Source organism: Phocoena phocoena, chromosome 19 (genome assembly GCF_963924675.1).
Source record: "Phocoena phocoena chromosome 19, mPhoPho1.1, whole genome shotgun sequence".
In the NCBI taxonomy this organism is placed as follows: Eukaryota; Metazoa; Chordata; class Mammalia; order Artiodactyla; family Phocoenidae; genus Phocoena; species Phocoena phocoena.
The window spans coordinates 29,819,354-29,836,801 of NC_089237.1; the positions used below are offsets into that span (position 1 = coordinate 29,819,354).

The 17,448-nt window shown below is 39.1% G+C and overlaps 1 protein-coding gene across 1 annotated transcript in view; it reads right to left on the bottom strand.

Annotated features, from left to right (window-relative positions):
* Positions 1–17,448, bottom strand: part of PPM1E (protein phosphatase, Mg2+/Mn2+ dependent 1E) — a 184,151-nt gene that overhangs the window by 86,996 nt on the left and 79,707 nt on the right. The gene's annotated exons all lie outside the window — the stretch shown is intronic.

Consider the following 17,448-nt stretch of genomic DNA (forward strand, 5'->3'; position numbering starts at 1 on the left):
AGTATGATATGTAGGAAGTAGTGTTTATAGTAAACATATTGAAGTTTTACCGTAAATTATTTGCTATGACAGAGGAGCTTCCACAAATTATTAGAACAGAAGTTTTATCAAATGTTTTTTTAAACCACAAGTGGCCAGAGAACTGAATAATTTACTGACTTCAATTTTTATTTATCTTTTTTAAACTTCTATTATGTGCTATTCCAGGAAGTTGTTCTAGAGAGCTTCGGAGTAGAACTCTAGAACTCTAGGCTTTCTCCTATACAGTTTACAATTTGAATTTTAATGTCATTATTTTGAGAAAATATTCCTATATTATTAAAAAAATAAATAGCCCCTTCAGAAATAAGTTCATCTGAAATTCCATTACTAACTCTTAAGAGCAGAGTAATCTGAATAAGCATTTCTACTAAATATTTCTACTAAGATTCACTGCCCTATCTGACAAACCCATTTCTTTCAGTTGCGTTCATTATCTTGATAGCTTCGTCTAAGTGTTGAATATTGCTGAACAAAAGACCACAGCCTCAACGGTAGGACAGCAGTAGCTCCAATTAGGAGACAAAAGATTGATTTATGGTTCACATTTGAAAGGAGTGCTGTTATTCCAGAAGATGATCTCTGTATTATATGAAGTGATATACCATTTTAAAGAACTAATCCCATTTGGTTGAAAATCGTGAACAATGACCTGAATTATAGAGGAATAAATCTGTAAAATAAATCTAGTTGCTAGGCTGCTATATGCTACCATTGGGTCCTTCCTGAAAATGCTAATTAATGATGACTACCAGAACATACCCAGATATGTACTATGTCAGAAAATTCTAGTAAATTCATATTTCGTCACACAATTCTCCTATATGATTGGCTACACTAAGACTGGGCATTCATACATAGACAAAGCCTATTATAATGGGCAAAGTGACCACGTCATTCCTTGAACGCATAACTAACTTCTAGTCTACTTCCGTATCCACTGTTCTTCCGTATCTGAGGTTCCACATCCAAGGATTCAACCAACCCACGGATTGTGTGGTACTGTACTATTTACTGTTGAAAAAAATCTGTGTACAAGTGGACCCATGCAGTCCAAACAGGTTTTGTTCAAGGGTCAACCATACAGGCATACCTTGGAGATACTGCAGCTTCGGTTTCAGACCACTATAATAAAATGAATATCACAATAAAGTGAGTCACACAAATTTTTTGGTTTCTAAGTGCATATGAAAGTTATGTTTACACTATACTGTACAGTCTACTAAGTATGCAATAGCCTTATATCTAAAAGATCCATGCACACACCTAAATTAAACAACACTTTTTTGCTAAGGAATGCTAACCATCATCTGAGCCTTCAGCAAGTCATAATCTTTTTGCTGGCAGAGGGTCCTGCCTCCACGTTAGTGGCTGCTGACTGATCAGGGTGGTGGTTGCTGAAGGCTGGCGGGGGCCATGGCAATTTCTTAAAATAAGACAACAATGAAGTTTGCTGCCCTGATTGACTCGTCCTTTCGTGAATGATTTCTCTGTAGCATACAATGCTGCTTGACAGCATTTTACCCACAGGAGAACTTCTTTCAAATGTGGAGTCAATCCTCTCGAACCCTGACACTGCTTTCTCAACTAAGTTTACGTAATATTCTAAATCCTTTGTTGTCATTTCAACAGTCTTCACAACATCATCACCAGGAGTAGATTCCATCTCAAGAAATCACTTTCATTGCTCATCCATAAGAAGCAACTCCTCATCTGTTAAAGTTTTATCATGATAGCAGCAATTCAGTCACATCTTCAGGATCCACTTCTAATTCTGGTTCTCTTGCTATTTCCTGCAGAGAAATTCATTTCTAGCTTTTGATTTAAAGTGAGAGACATGTAACTCTTCCTTTCACTCGAACACTTAGAGGCCACTGTATGGTTAATAATTGGCTGAACTTCAATATTGTCTCAGGGAATAGGGAGGACTGAGGAGAGGGAAAGGGGTGGGGGAATGGCCTGTTGGTGAAGCAGTCAGAACACACACGTTTATTGATTAAGTTTGCCATCTTATATGAGCACAGTTCATGACGCCCCCAAACTATTGCAACAGTAACATCAAAGATTTACCGATCACAGATCACCACAAAAAATACAACAAGGAAAAAGTTTGAAATATTGTTAGAATTACCAAAATGTGCCAGAGACATGAAGTGAGCATATGCTGTTGGAAAGATGGCACTGATGGACTTGCTCAATGTGCAGTTGCCACGAACCTTCAATTTGTAAAAAATGCAGCATCTGCAAAGTACAACAAAGCTAAGGACAATAAAATGAGCTATGCGTGTATGAGAAGCCAGTCTAATAATTTAATGAAAAATGATAACATCCAATAATACTTGAATAAAAGATTATCAGCAGAAATATTTAACTTAAAAAATTAAACCTTTAAATACCACTGGTCTGTCTTAGTTCAAACCAAATTGTCTGTAGGATCATGTGATATGCCAGTTAGTATGCTTTTCTTATTCAGGTGCAAATATCACAAAAATCACATTTTTGCAAATGTCCAATATTCCAAAGATTGATTGCTGATGTCTTTTTTTCACTGAATCCTTATAAAATATACTGCCTCTATAAAAGACTCTAGGTAGAAATAAGAATCAACAGTGAAATAAATTCCATTAACACAATTTTATAGAAATAAGTTTAGTGACGGCCTTCAAAAGCCCCATGTGGAGAGGTGGTAAACTATCTTTTAAAGCCCACACTGGGGGGCTTCCCTAGTGACGCAGTGGTTAAGAATCCAATGCAGGGGACACTGGTTTGAGCCCTGGTCTGGGAGGATCCCACATGCCGCGGAGCAACTAAGCCCGTGCACCACAACTACTGAGCCTGAGCTCTAGAGCCCACGAGCCACAACTACTGAAGCCTGCGTTCCTAGAGCCTGTGCTCTGCAACAAGAGAAGCCACTGCAATGAGAAACCCGCGCACCGCAATGAAGAATAGCCCCCGCTCGCTGCAACTAGAGAAAGCCCAGGCACAGCAACAAAGACCCAACACAGCCAAAAATAAACAAATAAATAAAATAAAAATTTAAAACTATGTATTTCTGGGCTTCCCTGGGTGGCGCAGTGGTTGAAAGTCCGCCTGCCGATGCAGGGGACGTGGGTTCGTGCCCCGGTCTGGGAGGATCCCACATGCCGTGGAGCAGCTAGGCCCGTGAGCCATGGCCGCTGAGCCTGTGCGTCCGGAGCCTGTGCTCTGCAACGTGAGAGGCCACAACAGTGAGAGGCCCACGTACCGAAAAAAAAAAAAATTGTATTTCTTTTCAAACTAAATAAGACACTGAAGAATATATTATATAGGCCAGCACTCATACAATGTTTATTTATATTTTTCTTCATAGTTTTTAATCTCAACTGAAAAATTATACCTGACATCACTGTTTTAATCTATAAACATTATACTCTCATCTTTATTAAAACACTTTACTTTCTTCCTTTTAAAGTTATCCTTATCATTCATGCCCATATACCCATTTGTAATATAAATTACAACTACCTGTAATTCATTTTATACCAGAAATCTTGGTTACTTTTATCTTTTTGTGACCACATCACGCATCTTGTGGGATCTTAGTTCCCCAACTAGTGTTCGTACCTGGGCCCCCTGCAGTGGAAGTGTGGAATCCAAACCACTGGACAGCCAGGGAATTCCCAGTAACTTTTTAAATCAACTCATCATATTAGAAAATCTTTACAATAAATTCAGATAATAATTCATACATTTGTAAATATGGATCGTTTGTTTTTAATCTCTAAAATGAGTAAAATTCTCTTATATCTCAGGACATATATAAGGTAAAATAATATTGGAACACACTTCTCAAAAAGTAGTATTTAATTCTTATGGAATGAATCCCCCAAATAATGCATCTCCATATTCAACTGTAATATGGTATACAGAAATACATGAAAATGCTGTGACAGAAACTATAATGATTTGCCTAAAACAAATAATTGCAAAACAAACCCTGCCCCTTCCTTTGAAGGTCTAACATTTGTTTAAATTGTATGCTTGGGGCTTTTAGTTATGACTAATCACTTCATACATACCATTTTCCCTATGATCTTCTTTGTTCCACAGGACTATCTTTTAGTTAATCAAAAAATATTTTTACAGTTATAGATTTAAAGAGAAACTGGGCATAAAGCAGAGTTTATCATCACCCCCCCACAACCACATACACACAGTTTCCCCTATTGTTACATTAGTATGGTACATTTCTTACAATTTATGAACTAATATTGAAACGTTATTAAGCAGTCCATGGCTTATTTGGATTTCCTTAGTTTTCACATAATGGCCTCTTTCTGTTCCAGTATCCCATTTAGGATACCACTTACATTTAGTCACCATATCTGTTTAGGCTCCTCTTAGCTCCTTGGTTTCTTTTTAGGATCTTGACAGTTTTGAGTAGTTCTGGTCAGGTAAATTGTAGGCTGCTTCCCTATTAGAATTTTTGTGATGCTTTTCTCATGGTTAGACTGGGATTAAGGACTTTTGTGAAGAAGGTCATAGAGGTTAAGTACCATTTTCATCACATCATATCAAAGGTACATACTATTTATAATGATTTATGACTACTGATGTTGACCTTGATCATCTGGCTGAAGTACTGTTCATCAGATTTCTCCCATAAAGTTACTCTCTGTGTCTCCCTGTTCCCACTTTCCACACTGTATTCTTTGGAATGAAGTCACTGTACACAGCCCATACTTACGGAGTGGGGAGTTATGCTCCCCTGCATAATTTGGTATTATTCTGTATGAAGAGATTTGTCTCTTCATCTCCATTTATTAATTTACCCAATTATTCATTTATATCAGTACAGACTCACAGATATTTATTTTAAACTGTACTATATTATTTATTTTTTGTTGTTCAAATGTTTCCAGGCTTGCCCATCAAGAGCGCTTTCAGTTTGTTCCTAATGCTTTTTTTTTTTAAAGCCCTTAAATGCTTCAAAAATTTAAAGCATAACCCCATTAATGGGGGGTATTTTTTTTTTTTAAAAGCCCTTCCTTACTTTCTGCCACTACAAGATGCTCCAGGCTGATACTGTGTATTTTTTGCTCCAATCCTTGAAACACAGACACACAACACACAGAGACATACACACACGTGGGGAGAATGACATGTAAAGATGGAAGAAGACTGAAGTGCTGCAGCTGCAAGCCAAGGAACTCCAAGGATTGCTGGTACACCACCAAAAGCTAGGCATAGGCAAGAAAGGATTCTCCTCTACAGGTCTAGAGCAGCCCCTTAATTTTGACATCTACTGTCCAGTAGTGTGGAAGAATAAATTTCTGTTTTTTGAGCCAAACAGTTCATGGTACTTTGTCATGGAAGCCCTAGGAAACTAATATATTCCCTGAACTTTGCCCCTGCCCTATATGATTTTCCCCAAACAGTAAATGGCACCACATTCACCCAGCTGCTCAAGTTGCTCCCACAAACCTGGGAGTTCTTGATTCTGCTCTTTCTCTCATCCCCACATCTAATTTATCAGTAACTTTTGTTGATTCTATCCCCCAAATATACCCTGAATCCATCCACTTCCATCTCCTCAGCTACCACCAAAGTCCAATGACTATTATTCCTAGCCTACACAAATTACTGCAACAGCCTCTCAATTGGCCTCCCTACTTCAATTCTTACCCTTTTCCAGTCATTCCTCCACATAGCAACCAGAGTTATCTTCTTAAAATGTAAATATGGGGCTTCCCTGGTGGCGCAGTGGTTGAGAGTCCGCCTGCCGATGCCGGGGACACGGGTTTGTCCCCCGGTCCGGGAAGATCCCACGTGCCGCGGATTGTCTGGGCCCGTGAGCCATGGCCGCTGAGCCTGCGCATCCGGAGCCTGTGCTCCGCAACGGGAGAGGCCACAACAGTGAGAGGCCCGCGTACCGCAAAAAAAAAAAAAAAAAAGTAAATATGATCATGTACTTCTTTGCTTAAGAAAAAAATTCAAACTCCCTATAGGAGTCACAAAGGCCCTATGAGGGTCTGACTTGACTCCCGCCTAGCTTTTCCAACTTTATATCTGGTTACCCTCTTCCTCATCCACAAAGCTTCAGCCACGATGGTGGCTCTCAACTGCCTCATGGCTTTTACCCTTCTGTCTGGACCCCTGTCCCCAACACTCTTCATGTGGTTAGATCTTTCTCAACTCCTTCAAGTCTAATCTTAAATATTTAATACATATATATTTTTGAGATGAATATACGATGAGAATGAGTTCCTTGGTAAATGCAGTTATAGAAACTGTCACTCAGGAAAAAAAAAATATTATTTCCTACCAGTATTCAAATTAAGAAAGTGCTGAATAAAATCACTAATATAATGCAGGTAATTTATTGGTGTTTATATTATATACAAGATCTCTATTAGGTCAGGAGGGAAGGATACTAGTATAGAATCTAAACAAATATTGTACCCTTACAGACTTGGAAAATAGTGGGTCAACTCGTTTTCAGAGACAATTCCCTTATTTGGGCAGAATTAAAGATATCTGGCCCAGAAAATTTTTCCTACTGACAAGAAAAACATTCTTACCTCATTCCTCTTTAGAATTTACTCAATGCCTATAGCCTTTGCTCTAGAATAGAACAAATTAACAATGTATCAGGTATTAACACCATACAGACACAAACTCAATTTTATATTTCAATTGTCTTATTTATCTTCAAAATCCCCTCACTCATAACTTTTCATAGCTGTCTTCCCTAAAGCTAAAAAAATGTATATTCTTCATATATGCCATATTAATCAGGTCTTTCAAACAGAGGGTCTGTTTTATGGGTTGTAAAATCAATCTATGAGTGAACGTTTTTTAAAAATGAACAGAAATATCAGAGTTCATCATTGTAGTAAGTTTCATAAAACTTTGATTTCAGGTTGTATTTGTGTGTGTGTGAGTGCATGTGTGTAGTAAGTCACAATACATCTCTTACTGTGAATTGAAGCGTAGTAAGTCACAATACATCTCTTACTGTGGATTGAAGTTAAAAAAAGATTAAAAGCATTGCTATATATGTCTACCTAAGCAATAATCAGATCATGTCACTCACATGCCTAAAATTCTTCAGTACCTTCCTAATTCACTTAAAATAAAATCTAACCTTACCATGATCTATAAAGGCCCCATACAGTCTGAACTCTGCCTCTCTTTTCAGTGTTATCATATGCCACCTTCCTCTTTACTCACTAATTCCCCAGTAATATCAGTCTCCTTTCAGGTCCTCAAACATGACAAGCTATTTTGTCCTCAGGATCTTTGCATGTGTTCTTTTCTCCATTGTTATATTATCTGTAAAAAATACTTTAAAATACTTTAGTATACAGTGAGATGGTTTGTTTAAATCTTCTACTGTTTCTCAATAAGGTTAGGGGTGAGATGGGATGGTAACAGGTGAGGTGGCATGCTCCCACAAGGAATATTAGAAAGGTCTGTGTGGAGGGGTAGCTTCTGTTACTACAACATAACCTGGGGGTGAGGGTGGGGCTGCCACTGGCATTTGTGGGCAGGATTCAGGGATGCTAAATATCCTGTAACACATAAGATACCCTGCCTCATGAAAAACTGTCTTGCTCAAAATACCAAAAGAACATTCTCCTCACCACCCGTCCCCATTATGACAAACAGCATCCCTAATCTAAGGGCAGTTAGTTAATATTTGAATCACCATAATTCAGGAATATCCATTCCAAGGTATTTGAATTACATACATACATGCACACACACATAAATAACAAAAGCAAAAAATCCTACCCTCTAAATTTTAGAGTTTGGTCTACTCACATTTAATGTAGTTACCAATATGGTTGGATTTACGTCTGTTATTTTGCTATCTGTTTTCTGTACGTCTTATAGCTTTTTAGTTTCTCTATTCTTCTTTTACTGCCTTCTTTTATGTTATACAATTTTGGGGGGTACAATTTTAATTTCTCTTATTTTTAAACTATAATTTTGGATTACATTCTAGTATATTTCTCTTAATTGGTTGCTCTAAAGATTAAACTATGTATCTTATCACAATCTACTTAATGCTAATACTAATTCCGGTAAAACACAGGAACTTGGCTATATAGCTCCATTTTCTTCTCCTTCTTTTGTCCTAGTATTGTTATATATACAATACTTCTATCCATTATAAGCCCAACAAAATTATAATTATTGCTTTATACAATCTTTTTTTTAAAAATATTTATTTATTGGCTATATTGGGTCTTAGTTGTGGCACACAGGATCTTTCGTTGTGGCACTCAGGCTTCTCTCTAGTTGTGGCACGCGGGCTCCAGAGCTCATGGGCTCTGTAGTTGTGGCACACAGGCTCTCTAGTTGTGGCGTGAGGGCTTAGTTGCCCCGTGGCATGTGGGATCTTAGTGCTCCAACCAGAGACTGATCCAATGTCCCCTGCATAGCAAGACAGATTCTGAACCACTGGACTACCAGGGAAGGCCCAACAATCTTGTATTTTGAAAAGCTACTACTAAAATTAAAGGAAAAAAATGTTTATACTATCTTTTACATTTACCCAAATGGTTACCATTTCTGGTGTTCTTATTCCTGTGTATTTGAGTTATTGTCTGGTGTCATTTCCCTTTATCCTGAAGTACTTCTTTTGGTATATCTTGTAATTTTCTCAGTATTTATCTAAGAGTGTCTTTATTTCACCCTTACAGTATTGCTGAATATGGAAATCTTGACTGACAATGTTTTTCCCCCCCAGCATTCCACTGCCTTCTGGCCTCCACTGAAACAGTTACACATTTTGTTTCCTTTTACACAATGAATCATTTTTCTCTTGCTGCTTTCAAGATTTTCTCTTTGCCTTTGGTTCTCTCAGTAGTTTGATTATGACTAGGATGTATCTAGGCGTGGTTCTCTTTGTGCTTATCTTTTGGGGTCTTGGGTGTTTACTGACCTCCTTAGATCTGCAGACTAATGTTTTTCCATCAAATTTAGAAAGTTTTCAGCCATTATAAGTTCAAATACTTATTTTGCCTCTTTCTCTTCTCTCCTTCTGGAACTCCTCTTACACTTACAGGGGTACGCATTTGATGTCTCACAAGTCTCTACGGTTCTGTTCATTTTCCTTCAGTCTCTTGTTCTCTGTTCTACAGATTGGATACTTTCTCCACCAACTCATTCTTCTGCCATCTCAAACCTTCTGTTACCCATCTACTGAATTTTTATTTTTATTTCAGTATTGTACTTTCCAAATCTAGAATTTCCATCTAGTTCTTTTAGTTAGTTTCTATTTGTTTATTGATTTAATTACTTGAACATATTTATAATACCTGTTTTAAAATCTTTTAACGGCTAAATACAACATCTAAGCATACTCAGAGTTAATTTCTAATGGCTGCTTTTTCTCCTGAGTATGGCTCATAATTTCTTGTTGAAAACTGGAAATTTTTTACATCTTTATTGGAGTATAACTGCTTTACAATGGTGTGTTTCTGCTTTATAACGAAGTGAATCAGCTATACATATACATATATCCCCGAATCTCCTCCTTCCTGCGTCTCCCTCCCATCCTCCCTATCCCACCCCTCTAGATGGTCACAAAGCACTGAGCTGATCTCCCTGTGCTATGTGGCTGCTTCCCACTAGCTATCTATTTTACATTTGGTAGTGTATATATGTCCATGCCACTCTCTCACTTCATCCCAGCTTACCCTTCCCCCTTCCCGTGTTCTCAAGTCCATTCTCTACGTCTGCATCCTTATTCCTCTCCTGCCCATAGGTTCTTCATGACCTTTTTTTTTTTTAAGATTCCATATATATGTGTTAGCATACGCTATTCCTTTTTCTCTTTCTGACTTACTGCACTCTGTATGACAGACTCTAAGTCCATCCACCTCACTACAAATAACTCAATTTCATTTCTTTTTATGGCCGAGTAACATTCCATTGTATATATGTGCCACATCTTCTTTATCCATTCATCTGTTGATGGACACTTAGGTTGCTTCCATGTCCTGGCTATTGTAAACAGAGCTGCAATGAAAACTGTGTTACAGGACTCTTTTTGAATTATGGTTTTCTCAGGGTATATGCCCAGTTGTGGGATTGCTGGGTCATATGGTAGTTCTATTCTTAGTTTTTTAAGTAATCTCCTTACTGTTCTCCATAGTTGCTGCATCAATTTACATTCCCACCAACAGTGTAAGAGGGTTCCCTTTTCTCCAAACCCTCTCCAGCATTTATTGTTTGTAGATTTTTTGATGATGGCTATTCTGACTGCTGTGAGGTGATACCTCATTTTAGTTTTGATTTGCATTTCTCTAATGATTAGTGATGCTGAACATCCTTTCATGTGTTTATTGGCAACCTGTATATCTTCTTTGGAGAAATGTCTATTTAAGTCTTCTGCCCATTTTTGGATTGGGTTGTTTTTTTGATATTGAGCTGCATGAGCTGCTTATAAATTTTGGAGATTAAACCTTTGTCAGTTGCTTCATTTGCAAATATTTTCTCCCATTCTGAGGGTTGTCTTTTCATCTTGCTTATGGTTTCCTTTGCTGTGCAAAAGCTCTTAAGTTTCATTAGGTCCCATTTGTTTATTTTCTTTTTATTTCCATTTCTCTAGGAGGTGGATCAAAAAGGATCTTGCTGTGATTTATAGCACAGAGTGTTCTGCCTATGTTTTCCTCTAAGAGTTTTATAGTGTCTGACCTTACTCTAGGTCTTAATCCATTGTGAGTTTATTTTGGGGTATGGTATTAGGAAGTGTTCTAATTTCATTCTTTTACATGGAGCTGTCCAGTTTTCCCAGCACCACTTACGGAAGAGGCTGTCTTTTCTGCATTGTATATTCTTGCCTTTTTTAAAAAATAAGGTGACCATATGTGCGTGGGTTTATCTCTGGGCATTCTATCCTGTTCCATTGATCTATACTTCTGTTTCTGTGCCAGTACCATACTGTCTTGATTACTGTGGCTTTGTAGTATAGTCTGAAGTCAGGAAGCCTGATTCCTCCAGCTCTGTTTTTCTTTCTCAAGATTGCTTTGACTATTTGGCGTCTTTTGTGTTTCCATACAAATTGTAAAACTTTTTTGTTCTAGATCTATGAAAAATGCCATTGGTAGTTTGATAGGCATTGCATTGAATCTGCAGATTGCTTTGGGTAGTAGAGTCATTTTCACAATGTTGACTCTTCTAATCCAAGAACATGGTATATCTCTCCATCTGTTTGCAACACCTTTAATTTCTTTCACCAGTGTCTTATAGTTTTCTGCATACAGGTCTTTAGTCTCCTTAGGTAGGTTTATTCCTAGGTATTTTATTCTTTTTATTGCAATGGTAAATGGGAGTATCTCCTTAATTTCTCTTTCAGATTTTTCATCATTAGTGTATAGGAATGCAAGAGATTTCTGTGCATTAATTTTGTATCCTGCTACTTTACCAAATTCATTGATTAGCTCTAATAGATTTCTGGTAGCATCTTCAGGATTCTCTATGTATAGTATCATTTCATCTGCAAACAGTGACAGTTTTATTTCTTCTTTTCCAATTTGGATTCCTTTTATTTCTTTTTCATCTCTGATTGCTGTGGCCAGAACTTCCAAAACTATGTTGAGTAACAGTGGTGAGAGTGGACAACCTTGTCTTTTTCCAGATCTTATAGGAAATGGTTTCAGTTTTTCACCATTGAGAATGATATTGGCTGTGGGCTTGTCATATACTGCCTTTATTATATTATATTGAGGTAAGTTCCCTCTATGCCTACTTTCTGGAGGATTTTTATCATAAATGGGTGTTGAATTTTGTTGAAAGCTTTTTTTGCATCTATATGGTTTTTCCCCTTCAATTTGTTAATATGGTGTATCACATTGATTGATTTCTGTACTTTGTAGAATCCTTGCATTCCTGAGATAAACCCCACCTGATCACAGTCTATGATCCTTTTACTGTGCTGTTGGATCCTGTTTGCTAGTATTTTCTTGAGGATTTTTGCATCTATATTCATCAGTGATATTGGCCTGTACTTTTCTTTCCTTGTGACATCTTTGGTTTTGGTATCAGGGTGATGTTGGCCTCATAGAATGAGTTTGGGAGTGTTCCACCCTCTGCCATATTTTGGAAGAGTTTGAGAAGGACAGGTGTTAGCTCTTCTCTAAATGTTTGAGAGAATTTGCCTGCGAAGCCATCTGGTCCTGGGCTTTTGTTTCTTGGAAAATATTTAATCAGTCTCAATTTCAGTGCTAGTGATTGGTCTGTTTATATTTTCTATTTCTTCCTGGTTCAGTCTTGGAAAGTTGTGCTTTTCTACAAATTTGTCCATTTCTTCCAGGTTGTCCATTTTATTGGCATATAGTTGCTTGAAGTAATCTCTCATGATCCTTTGTATTTCTGCAGTGTCAGTTGTTACTCCTTTTTCATTTCTAATTCTATTGATTTGAGTCTTCTCCCTTTTTTTCTTGATGAGTCTGGATAATGGTTTATCAATTTTGTTTACCTTCTCAAAGAACCAGCTTTTAGCTGTATTGATCTTTCCTATTGTTTCCTTCATTTCTTTTTCATTTATTTCTGATCTGATCTTTACAATTTCTTTCCTTCTGCTAGCTTTGGGAGTTTTTTGTTCTTCTTTCCCTAATTGCTTTAGGTGTTACGTTAGGTTGTTTATTTGAGATGTTTCCTGTTTCTTGAGGTAGGACTGTATTGCTATAAACTTCCCTCTTAGAACTGCTTTTACTGCATGCCATAGGTTTTGGGTCATCATGTTTTCACTGTCATTTGTTTCTAGGTATTTTTTTGATTTCTTCAGTGATCTCTTGGTTATTAAGTGGTGTATTGTTTAGTCTCCATGTGTTTGTATTTTTTACAGATTTTTTTTTTTTTTTTGCGGTATGCGGGCCTCTCACTGTTGTGGCCTCTCCCGTTGCGGAGCACAGGCTCCGGACGCACAAGCTCAGCGGCCATGGCTCACGGGCCTAGCCGCTCTGCGGCATGTGGGAATCTTCCCAGACCGGGGCACGAACCCGTGTCCCCTACATCGGCAGGCGGACTCTCAACCACTGCGCCACCAGGGAAGCTCTTCAGGTTTTCTCCTGTAATTGATATCCAGTCTCATAGTGTTGTGGTCAGAAAAGATACTTGATATGATTTCAATTTTCTTAAATTTACCAAAGCTTGATATGTGACCCTAGATATGATCTATCCTGGAGAATGTTCCATGAGCACTAGAGAAGGAAGTGTATTCTGTTGTTTTGGGATGGAATGTCCTATAAATATCAATTAAGTCCATCTTATTTAATGTATCATTTAAAGCTTGTGTTTCCTTATTTGTTTTCATTTTGGATGATCTGTCCAATGGTGAAAGTGGGGTATTAAAGTCCGCTATTGAGATTGTGTTACTGTTGATTTCCCCTTTTATAGCTGTTAGCATTTGCCTTATGTATTGAGGTGCTCCTATGTTGGGTGCATAAATATTTACAATTGTTATATCTTCTTCTTGGATTGATCCCTTGACCATTATGTAGTGTCCTTCTCTGTCTCTTGTAATAGTTTTTATTTTAAAGTGTATTTTTTCTGATATGAGAACTGCTATTCCACTCTTCTTTTGATTTCCATTTGCATGGAATATCTTTTTCTATCCACTTACATTCAGTCTATATGTGTCCCTAAGTCTGAAGTGGGTCACTTGTAGACAGCATATATACGGGTCTTGTTTTTGTATCCATTCAGCCAGTCTGTCTTTTGGTTGGAGCATTTAATCCATTTACGTTTAAGGTAATTATCAATATGTATGTTCCTATTACCATTTTCTTAATTGTTTTGGGTTTGTTACTGTAGGTCTTTTCCTTCTCTTGTGTTTCCTGCCTAGATAAGTTCCTTTAGCATTTGTTGTAAAGCTGGTTTAATGGTGGTGAATTCTCTTAGCTTTTGTTTTTAATTTCTCCATTGAATCTGAATGAGATCCTTGCTGGGTCGAGTAATCTTGGTTGTAGGTTTTTCCCTTTCATCACTTTGAAAATATCCTACAACTCCCTTCTGGCTTGCAGAGCTTCTGCTGAAAGATCAGCTATTAACCTTATGGGGATTCCCTTGTATGTTATTTGTCATTTTTCCTTTGCTGCTTTTAATAATTTTTCCTTGTATTTAATTTTTTACAGCTTGATTAATACGTGTCTTGGTGTGTTTCTCCTTGGATTTATCTTGTATGGGACTCTCTGTGCTTCCTGGACTTGATTATTTCCTTTCCCATATTAGGTAAGTTTTCAACTATTATCCCTTCAAATATTTTCTCAGTCCCTTTCTTTTTCTCATCTTCTGGGACCCCTATAATTCGCATGTTGGAGCATTTAATGTTGTCCCAGAGGTCTCTAAGATTGTCCTCAATTCTTTTCATCTTTTTTCTTTATTCTGCTCTGTGGTAGTTATTTCCACTATTTTGTCATCCAGGTCACTTATCCGTTCTTCTGCCTCAGTTATTCTGCTATTGATTCCTTCTAGAGAATTTTAAATTTCATTTATTGTGCTGTCCATCATTTGTTTGCTCTTTAGTTCTTCTAGGTCCTTGTTAAACATTTCCTGTATTTTCTTCATTCTATTTCCAAGATTTTGGATCATCTTTACTATCATTACTCTGAATTCATTTTCAGGTAGACTGCCTACTTCTTCTTCATTTGTTTGGTCTGGTGGGTTTTTACCTTGCTCCTTCATCTGCTGTGTGTTTCTCTGTCTTCTCATTTTGCTTAACTTACTGTGTTTGGGGTCTCCTTTTCGCAGGCTGCAGGTTCGTAGCTCCTGCTGTTTTTGGTATCTGCCCCCAGTGGGTGAGGTTGGTGCAGTGGGTTGTGTAGGCTTCCTGGTGGAGGGGACTGGTGCCTGTGTTCTGGTGGATGAGGCTGGATCTTGTCTTTCTGGTGGGCAGGACCACGTTTGGTGGTGTGTTTTGGGGTGTCTGTGAGTTTATAATGATTTTAGGCAGCCTCTCTGCTAATGGGTGGCCTTGTGTTCCTGTCTTGCTACTTGTTTGGCATAGGGTGTCCAGCACTGGAGCTTGTTGGTCGTTGAGTGGAGCTGGGTCTTAGAGCTGAGATGGAGATCTCTGGGAAGCTTTCGCCATTTGATATTACGTGGAACTGGCAGGTCTCTGGTAGGCCAATGTCCTGAACTTGGCTCTCCCACCTCAGAGGCAGAGGCGTGACACCCGGCCAGAGCACCAAGACCCTGTCAGCCACATGGCTCAGAAGAAAAGGGAGAAAAAAGAAAGAAAGAAAGAAAAAATAATAAAATAAAAAAATTTTTTAATTATTAAAAATATAAGAAAAAATTGAAAATAATAAAAAAGAAAGAAAGAAGAGAGCAACCAAACCAAAAAACAAATCCACCAATGATAACAAGTGTTAAAACCTATACAAAAAAAAAAAAAGACAGACAGAACCGTAGGACCAATGGTAAAAGCAAAGCTATACAGACAAAATCACCCAAGGAAGCACAGACATACACACTCACAAAAAGAGAAAAAGGCAGAAAGGAAAAGAGCAACCAAATCAATAAACAAACCTACCAATAATAATAAACTCTAAATGTTAAACTGAGATAAACAAAAAACCAGAAACAAATGAGATGCAGAAAGCAAACCCCAAGTCTACAGTTGCCCCCAAAGTCCACCGCCTCAATTTTGGGATGATTCGTTGTCTATTCAGGTATTCCACAGATGCAGGGTACATCAAGTTGATTGTGAGGATTTAATCCGCTGCTTCTGAGGCTGCTGGGAGATTTCCCTTTCTCTTCTTTGTTCGCACAGCTCCTGAGGTTCAGCTTTGGATTTGGCCCCGCCTCTGTGTGTAGGTCGCCTGAGGGTGTCTGTTTTTTGCTCAGACAGGATGGGGCTAAAGGAGCAGCTGATTAGGGTTCACTCAGGCCGGGGTGGAGGAGGGAGGGGTATGGAACGCGGGGCGAGCCTGCAGGCAGCAGAAGTCGGCGTGTCGTTGCAACAGCCTGAGGCATGCCATATCTTCTCCCATGCAAGGTGTCCCTGGATCACGGGACCCTGGAAGTGGCGGGCTGCACAGGCTCCCAGGAGGGAGGTGTGGATGGTGACCTGTGCTTGCACACAGGCTTCTTGGTGGTTGCAGCAGCAGCCTTAGCATTTCATGCCCGTCTGTGGTGTCTGTACTGATAGCCACAGCTCGCACCTGTGTCTGGAGCTCGTTTAGGCAGTGCTCTGAATCCCCTCTCCTTCCACACCCCAAAACAATGGTCTCTTGCCTCTTAGGCAATACCAGACTTTTTCCCGGACTCCCTCCCGGCTAGCTGTGGAGCACTAGCCCCCTTCAGGCTGTGTTCACGCAGCCAACCCCAGTCCTCTCCCTGGGATCTGACCTCCTAAGCCGGAGCCTCAGCTCCCAGCCCCCACCCGCCCCAGCGGGTAAGCAGACAGGCCTCTCAGGCTGGTGAGTGCTGGTCGGCACCGATCCTCTGTGCGGGAATCTCTCCACTTTGCCCTCCGCACCCCTGTTGCTACGCTCTCCTCCTTGGCTCCGAAGCTTCTTCCCCCCTCCGTCACCCACTGTCTTCCCCCACGAAGGGCCTTCCTAGTGTGTGGAAACCTTTCCTCCTTCACAGATCCTTCCCAGAGGTGCAGGTCCTGTTCCTATTCTTTTGTCTGTTTTTTCTTTTGCCCTACCCAGGTACATGGGGAGTTTCTTGCCTTTTGGGAAGTCTGAGGTCTTCTGCCAGCATTCAGTATGTGTTCGGTAGGGGTTATTCCACATGTAGATGTATTTCTGATGTATTTGTGGGGAGGAAGGTGATCTCTACGTCTTACTCCTCCGCCATCTTGAAGCTCTCGAAAACTGAAAATTTTAAATAATATGCTGTAGCAACTCCGAATTCCCACTTTTTTCCAAAAGGTTGTTGTGGTTACCTGGCCTTAATCTGTAGAAACTGTCTTCCCATGATGTGTAGCTGTTACTGCTCAGTTTGTTTGCTTTTCATTCTTGTATTATTTTTCTTTTTTAGCCTGCTTCCCAGGAATCACCCATTGACTGCATAGCTTAGTGATCAGCCAACGACTGAACAGCGATTGTGCTCAAACATATCAAGCCCATTAGGTTTCCACCTTCTTCTGATGTTTCTGTGATAGGTGGAGGGGTGTGCATCCAGAGTTTCTGCTGGGCTCTTTCAATTCTCTCCTCTGCTTTCTTTCAGCCTTCCAGAGACTGGGTGGAAAACTTATCTAGCCCTTTTATGGCTTTCTCATTTCCAGAGTCTCCCCATCAGATTTCTGGCTGGTCTTCCATTCACCCTAACTGGGACTGCAACTTCAGGCTAGCACAGTTTCAGATTTTCATTTCCTATCAAATTTGCTACTTTTACTGATAATGTTGCCAGGGTTTTCATCTTCAGCTCAAAATCATATCTGCCCCCTCTAGCAATAAAGCT